The sequence below is a fragment of the Myotis myotis genome, unplaced genomic scaffold (genome assembly GCF_014108235.1).
Source record: "Myotis myotis isolate mMyoMyo1 unplaced genomic scaffold, mMyoMyo1.p scaffold_m19_p_2, whole genome shotgun sequence".
NCBI classification, from domain to species: Eukaryota; Metazoa; Chordata; class Mammalia; order Chiroptera; family Vespertilionidae; genus Myotis; species Myotis myotis.
The window spans coordinates 62038923-62058674 of NW_023416324.1; positions in this window are offsets into that span (position 1 = coordinate 62038923).

Below are 19752 nucleotides of genomic sequence, written 5' to 3' on the forward strand. Positions count from 1 at the left end.
AGGATAAAAATAGCCACTATTTACTTACTCTGTGCTAAGCCCTATGTTTAATACTTTACACAGGTTATTTTATTTAATCTCTACAGTAAGTTGAGATACCTCTCTCCCTACTTCCATGAGGAAATAGAGGCTGCTGAATGTTAGTGATTTGTCTAAATGCTCAGAGGTGGTAAATGGAAGATTTGGGATTCAAATACAATATGTCTAGTTCCTAGTCCGGGATATTTTTCACTGCATTTCAGCCTTCTGTCTGGTATGCTACCAGTTTTCCTGTAGGGTTGAACTACAATGCCTGATATTCTTCAACCTATAACCGTTCCTAAGAACTACATGAATATAAAATGTAGTTTGACATACCATAAGGCAATACTGAAAACACTTAGAAGTAGGGTAAAGGACTTGGATCGGTTGCCTCTTTTTGATGGAGATAGTTTTGCCTTGTTTAAATGGCATTTCATTTTCTGGCCTCAGACCTGGACAGCAATAAATATTTGTAACACAAATGATTAGATAGGATGAGTAAACCTAAACCTCACAGGAATTAAATTTGTTACTTTGACTTCACGAGTACCTCACTTCAAATTTCTGTTAACCAGCCACAGGTGAAATGCTACTTTATATTGGTAAAAATAAAAGCTATTCCATTTGTTTCTTTAAAATTCACTACTTAAAAAAACACAAAACAGCAATCCGAATGTCCCATGTTAAATTATTTGTTGTCATTTGGAAAAATTAAAAGATTTACTGAAAAAATAAATCAGCCATTTCAGAAACTAAGTGATTAAAATACATACTTTTTATCATGCTGAACTAGATTTCTCTTTATTCAAAATCATTATTTTTTATCACTTATCTCACTAAAAATGCCTACAGAAATCTTTTGTTGATGCCATCTTTCCATTCATGGTATAAGTGAGACAAGGAAAAGTGAACTGACCGAAGTGTTTATCAGGCATGTTATTAGATACGGATGGGTGGGTATTATAAGCTTTATTTAGTTAAAGCATCATCTTCTTTTCTTATGAAATGTGCATGGAAAATAAGAAATACAAACTTCTCACCAAAAGAGAATTTTAAGAAGAAAATGACATCAACAGAGCCCTGCATTCTTTATTGTTTCTGCCTGAAAGCTATTATTAGTCTCAGTGAGTGAGTGGAATAATTATTATAAACAGAATCCTTTCAGAAAGAATTGTCTTTACCTGTTCACCTCCTGTGTGTGTATAAATTTATATATGTCTTTTATAGATATAAATAAATCTATTTAGCTATATATACACATACATACACACATGTATACATATATATGTATGCACATATATGCATGTATTAAGGTATATATACATTATATATGCATCTAGAACCTATACATGTATAGACATATGTGTCAAAGTAGGTCTTTTCTTTATTATATAGATATTTATTCTTTATATGTAGATATTTCTTGACCTTTCAAGGTATTTTCAGATCTATTATATAATTTCTCTTCATACAAGTGATTATGTTAGCAACAGAAGAAATCATAGTACAAAGAGTTAATGCTTGTACGTGATCACAGAGCAGAACCCAGGTGACAGCCTGGTCTGGGACTCTTCCTTTGCACGATGCTGTCATGCTTGCGTGATAGGCTTCACTCCAGCTGAGTCTGGGAAGGACACCATGTCCCCATTTCGATCTCCCTGAATCAATTCACTCAAACAAAAGGTCATTTTAGACAGAAGTCCAGTTTGACTGATTTCTTTCACTGTTTTGCCCAGTTTAAATAAAATGAGCACATCAGTGTCTTTGTTTCTGTACTATATACACAGCCTAAATGCTGACCAGGTGCTGTAACACTAGCCTCTGTGACCCATTTTAAACCCTGTCTTTTGGATTAAATAAACACCTTTGTCTCTAATTAGAATATGGCTGAAAGGAAGGACAGAGAAGATGAAAAGACAGCAGATGACCCTTTTCTAAGCTAACACTATTAAATTACAAAGGCTAAAAAAGCTATTTTTGAAAACTGCAACCACGGGGAGCAAATTTATCGATCGTATCATTGTTTTTTTCCTCCCTGTTGCTAGGATGTGGTCTATATTAAACATAGTTGTTGCCTTGGTGAAAATCTTCCCAGAGCAAAGTAGTAGTGCTCCCCCTGCTGACCAAAAGCCCAGGTTGTGGTTTTGTTTTTTTGTTTTTCTTTTCTTCTCAATTTAAAACAAAACAAAAAAAATTAGGCAATTAGATGTCTTCAGCATATCGCTTTGGACATTCCTTACAAAATTATATTCTAAGGATATTAGTCACTATTTACATGACATTGGAAATTTTCTTTCCTGGTATATATGAAGAGACATGAGGCAAATTCTAACCAGGTGCCAGGTTTCTCATTGCTTGGGGCTATTTCTTTGTTTCCTCTCTTTTAATTCAGGGTGAGCCTGGCAATTAAGGCCGTTCTCACCTTGATATAAATCATAAAGTTCTTTGGGTGCCATTTAAATTTTGAAAGGGCCCAGGACAGGAAGTTGCTTATAATATTAATAGTGATTTTTAATAATCACTAGTTACTTATAATAGAGGAGATGGAGAAAGAAAGAGGATTTGACAAAGGTCTTAGCTTCCTTCACCATGAAAATTACTGAAAGCACCTAACAATAAAGCTGGGAAGTGGTAGGGATGGAGTGGTCAGATTATGAAGAGGCAGGTGAGCCTCACTGAATTGGATGCAACCTATACAATTAGCTATTACCAGAGGGAGCAGAGTTTAGGAGAGGAATTGGGAAATGGAGTTATAGATTTAAAAATCATCAATCTACAGTATGTCAGAGTTGAAATCATAAGTATGGGCGAGATCATCCAAAAGGGAAAATAAAGAAAATGAAGAGAAAGGGCTGAGCATGGTAACTTGGGGAACATCACTAATATTGAAAGAATGGGCAGAGAGGAACCATTAGTGAAAACGGAGACAGAAGCCTCAGAGATTTTGGAGAAATTATTATTAGATTAACCAAAGGAGGAGAAAAATTCAAGAAGGAAGCAGTCAGTAGCATCCAAAAACAAAGCCAAGAAGATGAGAACATATTCCACTGGCTTTGTCAGTTAGGAGATGCCTGGTGACCCCAAGAGAGTTTCCGTATGGTTGTGAAAGTGAAAACACAATTTTAGTGACAATTGGAATGATAGATGAAAATGTGATGAGATAAACAATCCTATTGAGAAATTTGGCAGTGAAGTAGCAGGGAGAAACAGAGTGGTGCTCAGAGGAACCAGTAGGGCAGTAGGCATTTTCCTAAGACTAGTGACATGCACATGTTTGAAGGCTAATGAGGAAGAGCCAATGAAAAGGAAGAGACAGACAGGAGTAGAACGATTGGTTCAGACAGGTTTGAGCGAAGTCGGGAGTGGAAAGGATCAAGAGCACAGGTGGAATCTTGTAAAGAGTAAGAACACATTTCTTCTGGGACAGCTGGACAGTAGGAAAGGATGTACAAATGAGTTTTGAATGGTGGTGGGGATGGTGATTTCAGGAGGATGGTATTGAGAAGAAGGTTTAAGGAGACTAGCCAAGGTTTTATGCTAGAGCCATTGCTATAGGAGGAAAGGAAAAATCAAGCCAATTAAAGATTCATAAGAGATTCCCTGGGCAGTGTGGAGGGGACTGTAAGATTGGAAATAGAAGCTGAAGGAGATGAGCATCTGCATGGCTGAGTGGTTTTCTCCATCAGTAACAGGTAAACCAAAGGCATGAGAAGAAAAACAAGTAATTGGGCTGGTTCAGAGTTAGAGATTGCCATGGCCAGTGACATGGACAAAAGAGTCATGTCCTGGTGAGAATGTGGCAGTGAATAGTTCTGCTGTGGAATGCAGGAGGAACATGAAAGGAAATGAAAATGACATGGAGAAAAGGGATAGGGCGGAGGTTGCAGGGGTGTGGCTGACAGTTTGGGAAACTAAGATGAGATCCAGAGACCAGAGATACCAAAGGGACTGACAAGCTCATTTAGTGGGAGAGTGAACTTGGAGAGAGATGTTGAAGGATAGAAGCTGGAGTCTGTAAGGGGCTTTGAGAATTCCAGATCTTTGGAATGGAGCAATTCTTGGTCTAAGGGTTGCTGAAGGGGAATGTTCATGAGGCTCTCTGAGGCTGAATAAAACTTAGATGCCAAAACCCTCAGAGAATTCCTCATAGACTGTGGGGAGATAAACCTAAACATCAGGTTATAATAGGATCTATAATAGACTCCTATTTTGTAAGCTCCTACTATATGCCAGGCACTCTATGGAGGCAATTTGGAAATGTTACCTCATTTAATTATCTTGTCATTGTTGCTACTCAGTGGAGTTACTTTTACTCCCATTTTACAAAAGATGCAACTGAAGCTCAGAGAAATGAAGTGACTTGACCAAAGTCCCTCAGGTAGTAAAATGGCAAAGTTGGAATGTGAATCCTCCCAGACCATAAGCATCATACTGTGTGATTGAGTGTTTTGTCCCCAGCAGCTAAAAACATCAAGCACATTTTAGGAACCTAAAAAATTGTCACAAAAATAAAGAAGGAAGGAAGAGAAAGTGTAAATTAATAATCTTTAAAAGTGAATGAAGGACTTGAAAGGCCACATGCTTTCCTCTATCCTCTATTACCTCCCCAAAAGGGTGTGGTCTAATAAGATGGCAAAATCTAACTACCAGCAATAAAAAACAAAGGAGCCCTCCAATCATTCCACTCCTCTTCCCTTGCCATTAAACACGGAGTTTTGTTTTTAAATCAGAGTCCACACTAAATTAGATTTCTGACATCAAGCCTTCCTGATTATCTTCTATCTGTCCTAGGTTGTCACGTGGGCCACATAAATAAATAAAACAATCTGTTCTTCTCAGACATGGAGCTTTCCAAAAATAATCAGCACTATCAGTTTTGTGCCAATCCTCCCTCCACTTCCCTTAAACTAATGAAATGGCCTTAGGTTCCTCTGGGGACAGAGACAATTGAGGTGAAGCTAGATTTTGCTGGTCAGAAGCTGAAGTGAGAATGGGAAATGTTTTGTGTCCTTGCAAACGCATAGGGAAGTGCTTTCTCACCACAGTCACTGGGAAGGAGAACATTTTCACAGCCTCTATTTTTGATAAATATTTTTAAGAGTGCAATGTTGTAATAAGAGAAAACTTAGCACTTGCGTGTAAGCTCTTGGAATAGTTTTTAAAGGACCCTTATCTCTCACCCCTACCCTCCTGACACTTACTATGGCAAGGTGTTGGTAAGCCTGTGACTGCCAGAAGGCTGGCACCTTACCCTCCAAGTAGGCTGGGGGCAGGTAAGTAGTCTCAAGTTCATGAGAACAGAGATCTGACCTCTAAGAGGCAGGAGGAAATACAAAATGAAGCTCTCGGGCAGTTTTCAGAGGTCTGCCTGTGAGAGTGTTTCTATGGCGTCTCTGGGCTACTCTGGAGATGTGGAGGGTGAAAAGTTGGAGGACGGGGATCCATTGCCCTCCATCTAGCACAGCTTGCTCTATACACTGGGTTTCCGAATGAGGTTTCATTTAAGCAAAGATTATGCTAATTAAAAGAAGAAAAAAAAAAAAAAACCAGAAAAGCTCCAAGGTTCTTTCCAGTTCTAAAAATATGCTATGATTCTAAATCTCTGGAGCAGCTACCCAGAAGATGACATGCTATGATTTGCTGTGGTTTGAGGAGACTCACAATGATTTGTTTGCTCAAAAATCTATCCTATGAAAAAACCAGACAGATGATTCAAGGAGGGAAGGTGGTTAGGAGAGGTTCCGGTTGCTCTAGGAAGGAAGGGACCCCTCAAGTCAAGTCATCCTGAGGGGACCACAAGGAGCCTAGGGGCATCACAGGGGCCCTGATGGCCAGCAAGGGAGAAGGGCCTTAAACAAGGCCATGAGCACCTAGGAAAATTCCGTGCTTCAGCTAAGACTGACCCTAAACCCAGCTTAAGTGAAAAGCTTAAATCTTTTCCTCGTTTCCAAGGAAACATACTTAAGGGACACAGGTGGTAATTCCTCCTGGAATTGACAGAGAAATTCCTCTAAGGCTTGACTACTGGGTTTGTATCAAACAAACAAGCTTGGCTAATCAGAGGGGATCACAAGCTATGATCAGACCAAATGAAATAAATGCTTAAGAACTTTGGGCATGGATGGGAGGTGGAAGGATAAGGGACAATATATCTTTGTCTATTCTAAGCCTGAGGAGGAAAGAAGACAGCGATTCTCAAATCCAGGTCCAATATAGAAAAGGTAACATTCTATATTTGTAACACTTTATGTGACTAGGATTCATTTTTAATTTATGAATAATGATGCCTAAGGACAGGGGTCAACTTGTTATTAATAGAACAGTATAAACTGAAAATAATCTATGCATTTACTAGGCTCTTTCCTTTGATTCTTGAATATCTGTATCCTCCCTCAGCAGCTTGCACATAGTAGGTATTCAATAAAATACAGGGGTGAAAAAAAATACAGGGGTGGGGCAAAAATAGGTTAATGATAATAATAAATGATACAATAATTAATCTTACCTAATAATAGACAAACATGTAAATTAACCATCCCTCCACTACACTCACCAGCCAATCAGGAGAATAGGCAAATTATCCCAACAAAGATTTGCATATGTAGGGGCAAAGTGGCGGAGTGAAGACTGAAGGCTCCGGCCAGAGTGAAGGCCTGCGTCCCGGGTGCCAGAGGAAAACCGGTGCCGGCAGCCAGGGGAAGAGAAGGCCTATTGCATGAATCTCTTCATGCAATGGGCCTCTAGTTAATTAATAATAATACAAGAATAAACTCTGTTATGCATACTCACAACTGTAAACCTACTTTTGCCCATCCCTGTATGTTGAATGAACAAATAATGTAAGATATTTGTGAGTATGGAGCCATGAGAGCATTGAAGATTTTTTTCTACCTCAGGTGATTGATAGCTTCTTCTGGGGACATGAAAGTCCCCACATCAGTGTTAGCTGAACAGCAACACTTTATTATAGACTTTAATACTGAAATTAATTCCTGTGGATGATGTGAAGGATCTTGGCAGATCTAAAAATGTGCTAAGCCCTTTACTAGCAGTGTATACAGAAGCCACAGTTTGCTTTCAGGGACTAGTTTTTGGGATAATAATATTTGTTTTCCCAGCATTAGTTACAAAATTAAATGAATTGAGTACAAAGACAATGCATTAGATTTAAAGTAATTCTAGAAAAACACAAACAGTTGCAATGTAAATAAAGACTTTGCTGGAAAGCAGAGCTGGCGCAAAGGCTGTATTTCTATACATAAAAGAAGAGAAAGCAAATTTTATTCTGTTTCTTGTTAAAAGATCTTCCTAGTTGGAATTTTTAGACTCAATTGACACAATCAGGAAGGGGCTGCTCTAGTAGAGGTTGTATGTCCCTAAATATTCTCAATTTCTTTCTGCAATTACATAAAATGGGGTAAAGTTCTACAAACATGGAATATTAATTAGAATCATATTTGTATTTCTACTTACCAAATCTAATCATTCATTTGTTTTAATAAAAATCTCCTTGATATTACTGTTAAATATTCTAAAAAGTATTCCCTCTTTAGTGGTGTTCAACTTTTTTTACTATACAGTAACTCACTATCAATAACAAACCTTAATCATAACAAGTAGCCCTGCACATTACTACAAATTCTCAGTTCATGAGGGTATGCACATTCCAGAATAGATGATGGGACGATTACAAAATCAACATCTAGTCTTCTAGCCATCCACTCTATTTTCACTCTTCCCTGTTTTCATTCTATTTTGTTCAAAGAGAAGTCAGAACGCCTCACTCCTCTGTTCAAAATTCCACAATGGCCAAAAACCTTGCTGTCACTCAAACAAGCCAGGCGCACACTCCCTGCTCAAGAGCTTTGCATGTGTTAGCTGTGCAGGGAGCTCTCTCCTTCCAAATGTCATCATGGTTTGCTCTCTCTGCTTCTCCACAGCTTCACTCAAACGCCGCCTCCTCGGTAAGGCCTTCCCCACCACCCTAACATTGCAAGCTTATTCCTCACTCTGGACATTGTCTGCCCTCTTTTTTTTTTTTTTTTTTTTTTTTTGTATTTTCTACTTAGCACACCTAACCATTTAAAATAATGTATATTTTACTTTAGTATCTTTCTGACTTGTCCTATAACTGGAATAGAAGCTCTATGTTTCTCTGTTTTGTTCCCTGAGGTGTGTCTAGATCTAAAAGCGTGCCTGTACCTAACAGCTGCATGTAGGTATTTGTTTAATGAATTGCATGACACCAAATGGAACCAACCTCTTGAACCAAAAGTGAGTAGGAAAAAGATGAGAAAATAAGTAACATGTTCATTTGGCTTTACTACTTTGCATCAACTGCTTTTGATAAAGTTGAAATACTTTTATAATGTCAATCTTTTGCATAGTGGATTTTTTAATTTATTCAAATGTTCCTATCTTCGTTCCCAGAACTCCAAACAGGATGAGTAGCAAAAAATTTCTTTGTACTTCATCCACTCTATTCTTTTCCACCACTTTAAAGGCATAATGAGAGGGATTAGGAGTAAGAATAAAAAATATAGATAATGTCAAAATGGGCAAACAGTCCCTGAAAAAGACAGCTGGTCTTTTCAATGAAAATAGTCAAATGTGGGCACAAAGAAATTTTCTTCAATGAGGTACCCTATCTGGTTTGGGTTGTTTAAGTCACTAAATTCAAATAAAAATACTTCTTTACTTACTTTTTAAATATGTTTTTATTGATTTCAGAGAGAGGAAAGGAGAGGGAGAGAGAGAGAAAAAAACATCAATGATGAAAGAGAATCATTGATTGGCAACCTCCTACACAACCCCTACTGGGGATTGAGCCTGCAACCCTGGGCATGTGCCCTGGCCTGGAATCAAACCCTGACCTCCTGGTTCATGGGTTGATGCTCAACCACTGAGCCACACTAGCTGGGCTCAAATAAAAACACTTTTTAAAAAACTATATAAACTAATGTACTAGAAGGTAATTCTCATTACACAAGGAGACAGTGTTGCTCAGAAAAACTAAAGATTCTATTTCCTTAGCTAAGTCATAAACATGAATCATCATCATGCACCCAAAATCACTACAGAAAGAACCAATGTGATTTTCCATATGACTACTGGTCCAACTTCTTCCAAACTTACTACCTTCTGAACGAAAATGGATGTTGCAAAAACAAAAACAAGGAAAACACAAATGCATTTATAAAAGCCCATTGGTAGGTGCTCTATTTGAATACTCACTCAAAACAGCAGATCAGGAAATTGTCTTTCTTTTTTTATGGCTTTATTTATTTTTCTCATTGAACTTATTGGGATGACATTGGTTTGCAAAACCATACAGGTTTCAAGGGTACAACTCAGTAAAGCATCATCTGCACACTGCGTCATGCTCCCATCGTTCCAAGCAAAGAGTCTTTAAGGCCAAATTTTAAGAGGTAACTTTAAATTAAAAAGAATATATTGAAATTATACAACTGTTGAAGGTTAAAGTTGCTTCAGCCAGAACTCAAGTCTTCTTTCTTTTAAATTGCCTGCAGGTAGCCAGGACTTTGTTGGCAGTGCCAGTGATGAGGGCTGAGGATTTACCTTCTCATGCTCTATCGGTGTTTTATTAATTCACTCTTAGAGATAAAGAGATGGAGGAGGAAAGCCTTGGCGATTAGAGTTACAGCTGAACAAAGTCACCAATCAATTTGAGCAGTGTATTCTGCTCGTAACATCAGCTCTCAATTATTCCCCATGTGCATTGCCATTAGGCAGATTTCCCACATGGAATGTTAACACCGGGCTGGCTTTCTCCTGCTATCAGCGTTCTCCCAAACCAGTGGTCGGCAAACTCATTAGTCAACAGAGCCAAATATCAACAGTACAACTACTGAAATTTTTTTTGAGAGCCAAATTTTTAAAACTTAAACTATATAGGTAGGTACATTGTTATTAACTTAATTAGGGTACTCCTAAGCTGGCCTTTGCTAAAACACGTCCTCAATCTGATTGAGGTACATTCGCTGAGGTCGACCCCTTCCAACTCTCCCGTCCACACTCGTCTTGTATACTTGTTTCGTCTGTCTTCTTTCATTCATCCTCTCTGTATGTCCAAACCATCTCAACATACCTTTCTCAATCCTCGACACTACATCTTCTTTCACTCCACAACGTGCCCTAAAATTAACTTAATAAACTTTACTTAAAGTTTTAAGTCAACTTCGCACTTAAGGGGCCAAAGAGCCGCATGTGGCTCGTGAGCCGCGCTTTGCAGACCAGTGTTTGGGACCCAAACCCACCTGGGCCATCCCAGGCTTGTGGGTGCTTCTCAAAGTCAAGTCACTTTCAATGCCATTCGCCTAAAGCAAATCATAATTAGGAGGGGAAAGCCACTACAGGACAACAAAGTAACACATCCCAAAGGCAAACAAGCTACTCACGCTAAGTTTCACATAATAAGCAATTAAAAACAGGTTGTTACTAGGATGATATCATTTTTTTTGAAGACAGGTGATTTTTTAGGCATACACTTACAGGCCTCGTCCAGGACCCTTGGTGACCCAATAACTTGCATTTCAACAAGCTGGTTCCACCAGGGCATATTTAGAGCCCTCCCTGGGTTCTTAAAACACGTACCAAGTGTCTGAGAACACAAGTCCTAGGCATACTCTTCCACTTGTTGCTTATCTCCGTTTCATTCTCCTTGCTATTCCAAATCAAGGTTGACCTATTTTTAATTTGTTGAAAGATAGCTTATAGGAAACTTTTCCAATCTCAGGATAACCTGGCAAGCCTTACTATTAAAGGAAGTTTTTAAAAAGTGAACACTCAAGATACTGCAAAATCCACTGAGGCCAGATAAAATACTTTTTTCTACTATGCTTGAGTAAGAGAGCTTAAACATGGGCTCCTGACTATCAACAAATACAAGGAAACTGGGAGTTTACAAGGAAAACTGATACTTTGTTTCAACATATAAATCATTAAAACTCAAGGAATGAGCAACTGAGTACAGAAACATCCTAGTGACTATTATGTGAGTCCAGGTTAAGCTCTCCAGTTTCAGTTAGAGAATATTATTGTTGCCCTTTGAGCTAATGACTATCAATGGATGTGTATCTGACCATAACTGCAACATTATTTACACTCCAGTTTCTTGCCTTAAATATAACCTTGTACATACTGCTGCCAAACTCACATTGGGCCCAGCCGGCGTGGCTCAGTGGTTGAGCATCAACCTATTAACAAGGAGGTCCCGGTTGGATTCCTGGTTAGGGCACATGCCTGGGTTGCAGGCTTGATCCCCAGTGGAGGGCAAGTAGCTGATCAATGATTCACTCTCATCATTGATATTTCTATCTCTCTCTTCCTCTCCCTTCCTCTCTGAAATCAATAAAAAACTCACATTGGCTGCTCACTCACCAAGAATAATATTTAATTATAGTTGCCCCTATAATATGCTGTCCATTGATTCTCTTGATCAGTAATTTTTCACTTTTAAAGACAAAGATCTTTTTCTTCTAAATAAATCTTACTTAGCATCCCACTTTTTAAATAAGTTAAACAAGGCTACCCTGGTTGAAGTGGGAATGGAGGCTTAGATCCCCTTCACACCCACCACCACCAGGCCTCAGACTCTAGAAGAAAATGGTGCAACCCTAGAGCTCTGCAGGGGGTGGTTTAAATCCATGCTGGAGATATTGTGACTATCACTGCTGGGTCAGACCAAGCTGTCAGAGAGACATACTTTTGAGCCTTTGGGCCTTTGTAGATTAATTGTCTGAAAGTTCTGAATCAAATTTACTCAAATTGCATTGAGGTACCTTGTTTTCATATTAAACTAGAGGCACAGTGCACAAATTCGTGCATAGGTGGGGTCTGGTGGCCTGGGCCCAATCGGGGCAGATAGGGGCTGGGCCTGTCAGGAAGAAGAGATGGCAGGAGGTAGGCTGGGGGAAGGGGCCGCAGGCGATTGGGGTTGGGGGGACTAATTGGGGGTGGGGCTGGCCATGGGGAGGGGCTGTGGGAGGAGGGCCAGCCGGCCCCACCCCAGAATGGGTTGAGGGGTGCCGATCGGGGCCAGTGGCCTGGGGAAGGGGCCATGGGTGGTTGGCCAGTTGGCCCTAACCCTGATGGGGTGGGGGTGTGATCAGGGGTGGGGTGGCCAGGGGGAGGGGCTAAATGAGGTTGGCTACCCAGCCCCCTATTGGGGTGGGGGGTGTGATCAGTGGTGGGCCTATTGTGGTGGGGCTGGCTGATCAGGGGCAGAGCTGGCCAAGGGGAAGGGAGGGGGCGTTTGGCCAGTGGCCAGCTCTTGATCAGGGTGGGAGAGTCTGTTCAGGGGTAGGCCAGCAGTGGGGAGAGGCCGCGTGGTTGGCCAGCCAGCCCCACCCCCTGATCAGCTGGTTTGCTGGCCACAGTGGGTGGCATAGCGACCTGTCATTATGGTCATTATGACCATTACTAGAGGCCCGGTGCACAAAAACTTGTGCACTATGGAGGGAGGGGAGGAAGGGGAGGTCCCTCAGCCCAGCCTGTGCCCTCTCGCAGTCTGGGACCCCTCGGGAGATAACGACCTGCTGGCTTAGGCCTGCTCCCGGGTGGCAGAGGGCAGGCCCAATCCCTAGGTGCAGCCCCTGGTCAGGCTCAGAGCAGGGCCGATTGGGGAGTTGGGGCGTCGCCCCCTGTCATACACAGAGCAGGGCAATCGGGAGGTTGCGATGCCACCCTCAGTCACGCTCAGGGTAGGGCCGATTGGGGGGTTGGGGCACCATCCCCTGTCACACTCAAGACAGGGTCGATGGGGAGGTTGCAGCGTCACCCACTGTCACGCACAGAGCAGGGCCAATTAGGGGATTGGGGCGCTGCCCCCTGTCACACACAGAGCAGGGCCCATCAGGGGGGTTGGGGCTCCGTACCCTGTCACGCACAGAGCAGGGCCCATCAGGGGGTTGGGGAACTCCCCCCTGTCACGCACAGAGCAGGGCCGATCAGGGGGTTGGGGCGCCGCCACTGTCACACTCAGGGCAGGGCCGATGGGGAGGTTATAGCTCTACCTCGTCACACACAGAGCAGGGCCCGTGGGGGAGGGGGGGAGGGGTTCGGGTGCCGCACCCTGTCACACACAGAGCCACAGGGTGATCAGGGGGTTGGGGAGCTCCCCCCTATCAGGCACAGAGCAGGGCTGATCAGGGGGTTGGGGCGCCTTCCCCTGTCACGAACAGAGCAGGGCGGATAGGGAGGTTGTGGCCCCGGCCCCTGTCACACACAGAGCCGCAGGGCGATCAGGGGGTTTGGGCGCTGCCCCCTGTCACACTGATCCCGGTGCTGGGAGGCCTCACGGCTCTGCTGATCCCGGTGCTGGGAGGCATATTACCCTTTTACTATATAGGATAGAGGCCTGGTGCATGGGTGGGGCCGGCTGGTTTGCCCTGAAGGGTGTCCTGGATCAGGGTGGGGGTCCCCACTGGGGTGCCTGGCCAGCCTGGGTGAGGGGATGATGGCTGTTTGCAGCTGGTCACACACCCTTCAGGGTGGGGGTCCCCACTGGGGTGCCTGGCCAGTCTGGGTGAGGGGCTGAGGGCTGTTTTCAGGCTGGCGGATGACTGAAGCTCCCAATTGCTCCTTTTTCTCTTTTTCATTTTTATTCTGGGCCAGCTTTAGCTCTGGCTCCAGCTCTGAGGCCTCTGTTGCTGAAAGCAGGTATCTGGTTTGTTTCGGTTCTATAATCAAAACACTGTATCAACTCCAGCTCTGAGATCCCGGTGGGCTAAAAGCAGGTTTCTGGGGTTTTGTTTAGCTTCTATATTTGTAGCAATGTTTCAAACTGCAAGCTCAGAGGCCGGCAGCGGCAGGCGGGGAACGTTGGTTTCCTCCGTCACTGAAGCAAGCAAGCCTCATGTTAGCTTCAAGCTGCCTGGCTGCCGGCCGCCATCTTGGCTGGCAGTTAATTTGCATATCTCGCTGATTAGCCGATGGGAAGGGTAGCAGATGTACGCCAATTACCATGTTTCTCTTTTATTAGATAGGATGGTCACTGGCTTTTTATATATATATAAATTAGATTTACTTAAAAAGTAACCCAAAGGCCCTGGTCCTATAGCAAGCTCAGTTGGAGCATTGTCTCTGTCTGCCATGGTTGGGGTTTGATCCCTGATCAGGGTAAATACAAGAATCAACCAATGAATGCATAAATAAGTGGAACAACAAATCAATGTTTCTCTCTCTCTCTCTCTCTCTCTCTCTCTCTCTGTGTGTGTGTGTGTGTGTGTGTGTGTGTGTGTGTGTGTATGTGTGTGTGTGTGTGTGTGTCTCCCGTCCTCTTTCTCTCTAAAATCAGTTTTTAAAAAGTAATAGTATAGTAGCCAAAATGATAGACTTTGGAGCTAGATACCCAGGTTTCAAATTCCCTAATATTTATTAATTGCATCATTTCATGCAAGTTACTTGACCTCCTTATGCCTTTGTTCCCATATCTATAAAAAGGAAATGAGGACAAAATAGTATCTATCTCAGAGAGTGATGTGCGCCATAAATGAATTCAAGTATATAAAGCAATCAGAAGAATGCTATTTATGAAGAGCCACACAGGATTGATTCTTTTCTTTAGTCCTCAGTATTAAAAAAATTTATCTCTCACCCTGCACTGTATATTTTTATCATGAAAACACTGTAATTCTTACAAATGATTATGATATCTGCTTTATTGTGGCAAAATACAAAGAGGTGTCTACTTCTCCCTCGGGGCCTATTGGAGGCACAATCAGCCAGTCTCCCACTGAGACCACACTAGGCCTCAGAATGCTTCGCAAGTAATTCAGGCCGCTCCTACCACTAAGTCAAAGCTGGCAGGTAAATGAAACCTACTCCGCTCCCTGGGCTGCAAGTACTCTTTCCATTAAACCACTCAGCATTCCAGGGGAAGAAACAGCAGGACCAAAGAAATTAATACAGAGCATGCTTATGAAATAGCAAATATAAGAAGCCAGCGTAAGTTTTTATTTACAAAAATTGATATTGACTTCCTGTGCCAGGCACTTAAAAATATTAACTATTAATGTTAAATAATATAAACTTCATTATAACCTTTTGAGGAAGATGCTATTATTCCTATGTTACAGAGGCAGAGAGAAGTTAGGAACTTGGTCAAGGTCACGCAGCTCCCCAGTGGTAACCCAGGCAGTCAGCTGCAGAAGACAGCTTTAACCACCTGAGGTGAGGCCTCTCGTTGGGAGTATGGAAGAAAGAAAGAATGTCATATCTGGGCTTTAAGAGGACCAACCTGTTAGCAGGAAGTAGAGTGGACAAGGAGGGGTGACCAGTATTGCAGTAATGCCCTCCTTATCTGCAAGGGAAACGTTCCAAGCCCCCCAGTGAATGCCTGAAACCACGGATAGTACTGAACCCTACATATACTATGTTTTTCCTATACTTACATGCCTATGCTAAAGTTTAATTTATAAATTAGGCACAATAAGAGATGAACAACAATAACTAATAACAAAATAGAACAATTATAACAACATCCTGTAATAGAAGTTATATGAATGTGGTCTTTCTCTCTCTTGAGTAATTTTTATATTTTTCAGTCCAAATCTATTGAATCTGGGTAACCATCCCTTACCTGGTAAATGGCTTGGTGCCACTCATTTCAAAGATCCCTTGCTGCTGCCAAACCGGTTTGGCTCAGTGGATGGAGCGTCGGCCTGCGGACTCAGGGGTCCCAGGTTCGATTCCGGTCAGGGGCATGTTCCTGGGTTGCGAGCACATCCCCACTGGGGGGCATGCAGGAGGCAGCTGATTGATCTCTCTCATTGATGTTTCTGGCTCTCTATCCCTCTCCCTTCTTCTCTGTAAAAAATCAATAAAATATATTTTTTTTAAAAAAAAAAGATCCCTTGCTGAAGTCTTCCTATAGGCTCAATGTTTTCTGGCACAATATGCTGCCATCAGTAGGAACAAGTTTTCTGTTTATGTCTCTACCCAGAAAAATAATACCTTTTCCATCTTTACTAACCACAGCATGCACTGTAGCCATAGCTCTGCAGTCTGAGGTGTGACAGCAAAACTAACATGAATTTCTTTTTTCTTCTTCACAATTTTACAGGTTAAAGATTTGTTCTTACTGTGGACTGCAGCAACTGAGGTCTACAATTTTTTCTTTCCTTTTCAATTGAGAACTTTCACCTTTTCACTTAAGAGAAGCATTCTCCAGCTCCTTTTTGGCATATCTGAATGGCCATCATCACTACTCTTGCACTTAGGGCCGTTATGAACTAAAATAATAGTTACATGAACACAAGCGCTGTGACACTGAAACAGTGGACCTGAAAACCACGAGGGCTACTAGTGACTAATGGGGTGGATGCAGCATGGATACATTGCACAAAGGGATGAGTCACAACCCAGGTGGGACAGCGCAGGACAGCGCAAGCTTTCACCACGCTCCTCAGAACGGCAAGCAATTTAAAACTTAGGAATTGTTCGTTTCTGGAATTTTGCTTTTAATATTTCAGGCCACAGTTGACCACCAGTAAGCAAAACTGCAGAGAGCAAAACGGAGAACAAGGGGAGACTACTGTGATTACTGTTATGTGCTAAGCACTCTCCTGAGTATTTTACATACATTCTGACATTAATTCTCACAACTCTTTAAGGCCAATATAATTGTGATCCCCATTGTACAGGGAGATTAAGCCATGACACATAGGTAGTAAGTGGCAGAACTAGAACTCAAACCTTATTCTGCCTGACTCCAAACCCGTATTCTTCACTGCTCTCAAAATATGACTTTATGTGACATGTGTAGTAAGAAATAACAGGAATGAAATAATACCGATGTAAGTCATACTGCAAAGACGGAATTCATGGAGTTTAGCAATTGCTTCAGTGCATCGAGGAAAGGGGAGGAGTCAAAGATGACTAAAGTTTGAAGTATGAATAAAGCTTGGAGAATAGTGACATTGTTCAAAGAGATAGAGAAGTCAGGAAGAGCCGGCTCTGAGAGCATGATGAGTTCAACACTCATTCCAGAGAAGCAAAGTGGAGTGGAGCAGAGATATACAAGGAATATCCTAATAGGCATTGCCAATTTAGCAAAAATAATAGTTCCATCTTTTTGTGAAAACTTCTGTTTCTTCTACAATCCCCCCCCCCATCCCATCCCACCACCAAAAGATAGTAAGGAATATTTTTATGAGAGAAAAAAATTATGATTGATTTTTAAAATCTCATGTTTATGCTATTAATTGGTTTGTGACCTAGACAAGTACCTTGACTTTTCTGTGTTCACTCATTTTCCTCCTCTATAAACTACGTAGGTTGTCTAGACCAATTTAGCTCAGACTTCACTAATGTTTAATGAATGGATGCTAGGCTTCTTTCCAATGCTTTAGAGTCCATTATTCGAAACAGTAGAAAAGAGGGACAAAGGGCCTTGAGCCCCAATAGACATTACAGCTAACAGTGCCGCTGCAGTTCATTTCATGCAAATTCCCTTAGTGTATAAACCAAGAAAATGAGCACAGGGTCTTGACTCATTCTGGATAAAGAGCTGGTTAGCAACAAAGTCTGATCTAGAACTGAGATCCTGGCTGTCAATCTTGTGCATTTCCCTGGACACCACCATGTGTTTTTTTAATCGTCTGGCTTAGAAATGTTTGCCTTGGATGAACTCAGAGTGAATTATAAGGGGGACTAAACCTCACACACACGTACATGAAGCCTCACTGACCTGAGAGAGATTTATGTGTTGGACTGAAGGTCCTTATAAAATGAAATTCCATAACACTCCAACATAAAAATATTAAGACTGCGTTAATGTGCTTTTTATAGCACGGCATTATGGCTAAAGCCTCAGACAGAATTGCTGCTCTCACCACAGCAGACACAGTGTAACTTCCGAAAAGTCACTCCAAATTCTCAGCTCCCAAGACTACAAAAGGGAGGTGATGGTACCCTCCTAGTCGGGGAGTGCCCTTGGTCGAGTGTGAATTCAGTTCCCACTTTTACTTTACTGCTGGAGGAGCAAAGAAGAGAAATGGGCATTCTGAGCTACGTAGGCAGGAAAGAAAGTGGGTGACAGAGGGGAGCAATCAAGTAAGTCCTTTGTCAAAACCCCAGGCCCCTATCTAATTACCCCTCTCTTTACTGCTGGCGCTAAGAAGGCTACAGGAATGGAGAAATAGCAAACAACTATATTTAAAAATGAACACTCCAGTGAGATCAGATTGCACTGCCTGAGGAGCTGTGTGCAGATGCCCACACTGCCCACCCAAGGGCGGGCTCTGCTCACAGCCTCTGGGCTGAGCTGTGAGGTTTAATACAACCACCTGGTGTACACCTTGAAATTCCTTAGAGATAGACACTAAGCAAACAAAGAAAAGACTAATAAATGAAACAAACTCATTGATTTTAGATATCATAGTCCTCTTACCTTCTAAACAAGAGTGAAAATAAAAAGATGTACTTAACCACATGCCTCTTTTGAGGCAAAAACAGTATGAAACACCAAATAGTTAGTTGCCCACTCTGAACATAGAGTAGCGTACCTCCTCTGACACTGTGTGCTTCAAGTCTTCCTTTTCTGAATGATAGGCTTTGTGATATTCACAATTCCAGGCCCAACATACTTATTATATCTCTTACTCTAAAATGATTTTTTAAATCACGCTAATATTCATTCATTCATCTACAAATATTTATTGTCTCCTATGTGCCAGGCACTGTTCTGAGTGCTAGAGATACAGGAGTGAGTGAAACAGACTAAAATCCTGTGCTCATGGAGCTCATATTCTGGTCGAACTCTCTCCCTCTTTATTTTCAAACTGCCCAATTTAATAAATGTTTGTTGAATGAATGATAAATAATATTTGGGGTAATATGTGAGAATCAGACAAATTACAGTATAAAGATGAGATGTGAGCCATTTAAAACCTAAACTAGACTGTATATATTTTATAAATTTGTCCTTGAGTTTCATCTTCATTGCCCTTCAACTCTGCTTTTTCTTTTTGGGAAGTAATTTCTTGGAAGTGTTTCTACCAAACACTTTGTGTAAAACATCAACAAAGGAAAAAGACACTTCTGCAAAGAGAAAAAAAAAATAAAATGGAGAGTCTGCCAATGATCACCCTCATTCAGCAAGGCCCTCAACTTAGAGACCTCGTGTTTCGATGCCGAGCATCAGACTTTTAAAAAACCAATGAAGTGGCACCTCAGAAACCAACACTAAATAAGTAATAATCTGTCTGAAAACTTACTTCAAGGAGGTTCAGAGATGACCTTCCACAGCCTGGCCTTCGGGGTTCCATGCTTGTTTGAGTTCATCTGAACCCAGCAGATCACTACTGACTTCCAGTCAGTGGCAACTTCATTTTCATAATGTCCTGTCCTAGGTGGTGCGCTCTGTGGAGGGATGGGCCAGACAAGCCCAGGAGTTTCATAATGCTGTCAGGCTCAGAGCACGTCCTTTGCCTCCGGGAAGTAAAGTTATGAGGATAAGAGGTTATGAGGAAAATCACTTCTAGCATCAAGGAATGGCAACACATATGGAAACACAGACATCAAAGCCTGGGTAATTATTACAACAATTTTCCAAAGAAAGAGGTCCCATCATTGGAGGCAGCCACCTCTCACTCTCCTCTTCTAAGCTGACGCGATGAAAGGAAAAAGATTTATTATTATACCGGGAAGTTAAAAAAAAAAAAAAGAAAGAAAGGAATACCAGAACACCACAAGCAAATGATATTTGCT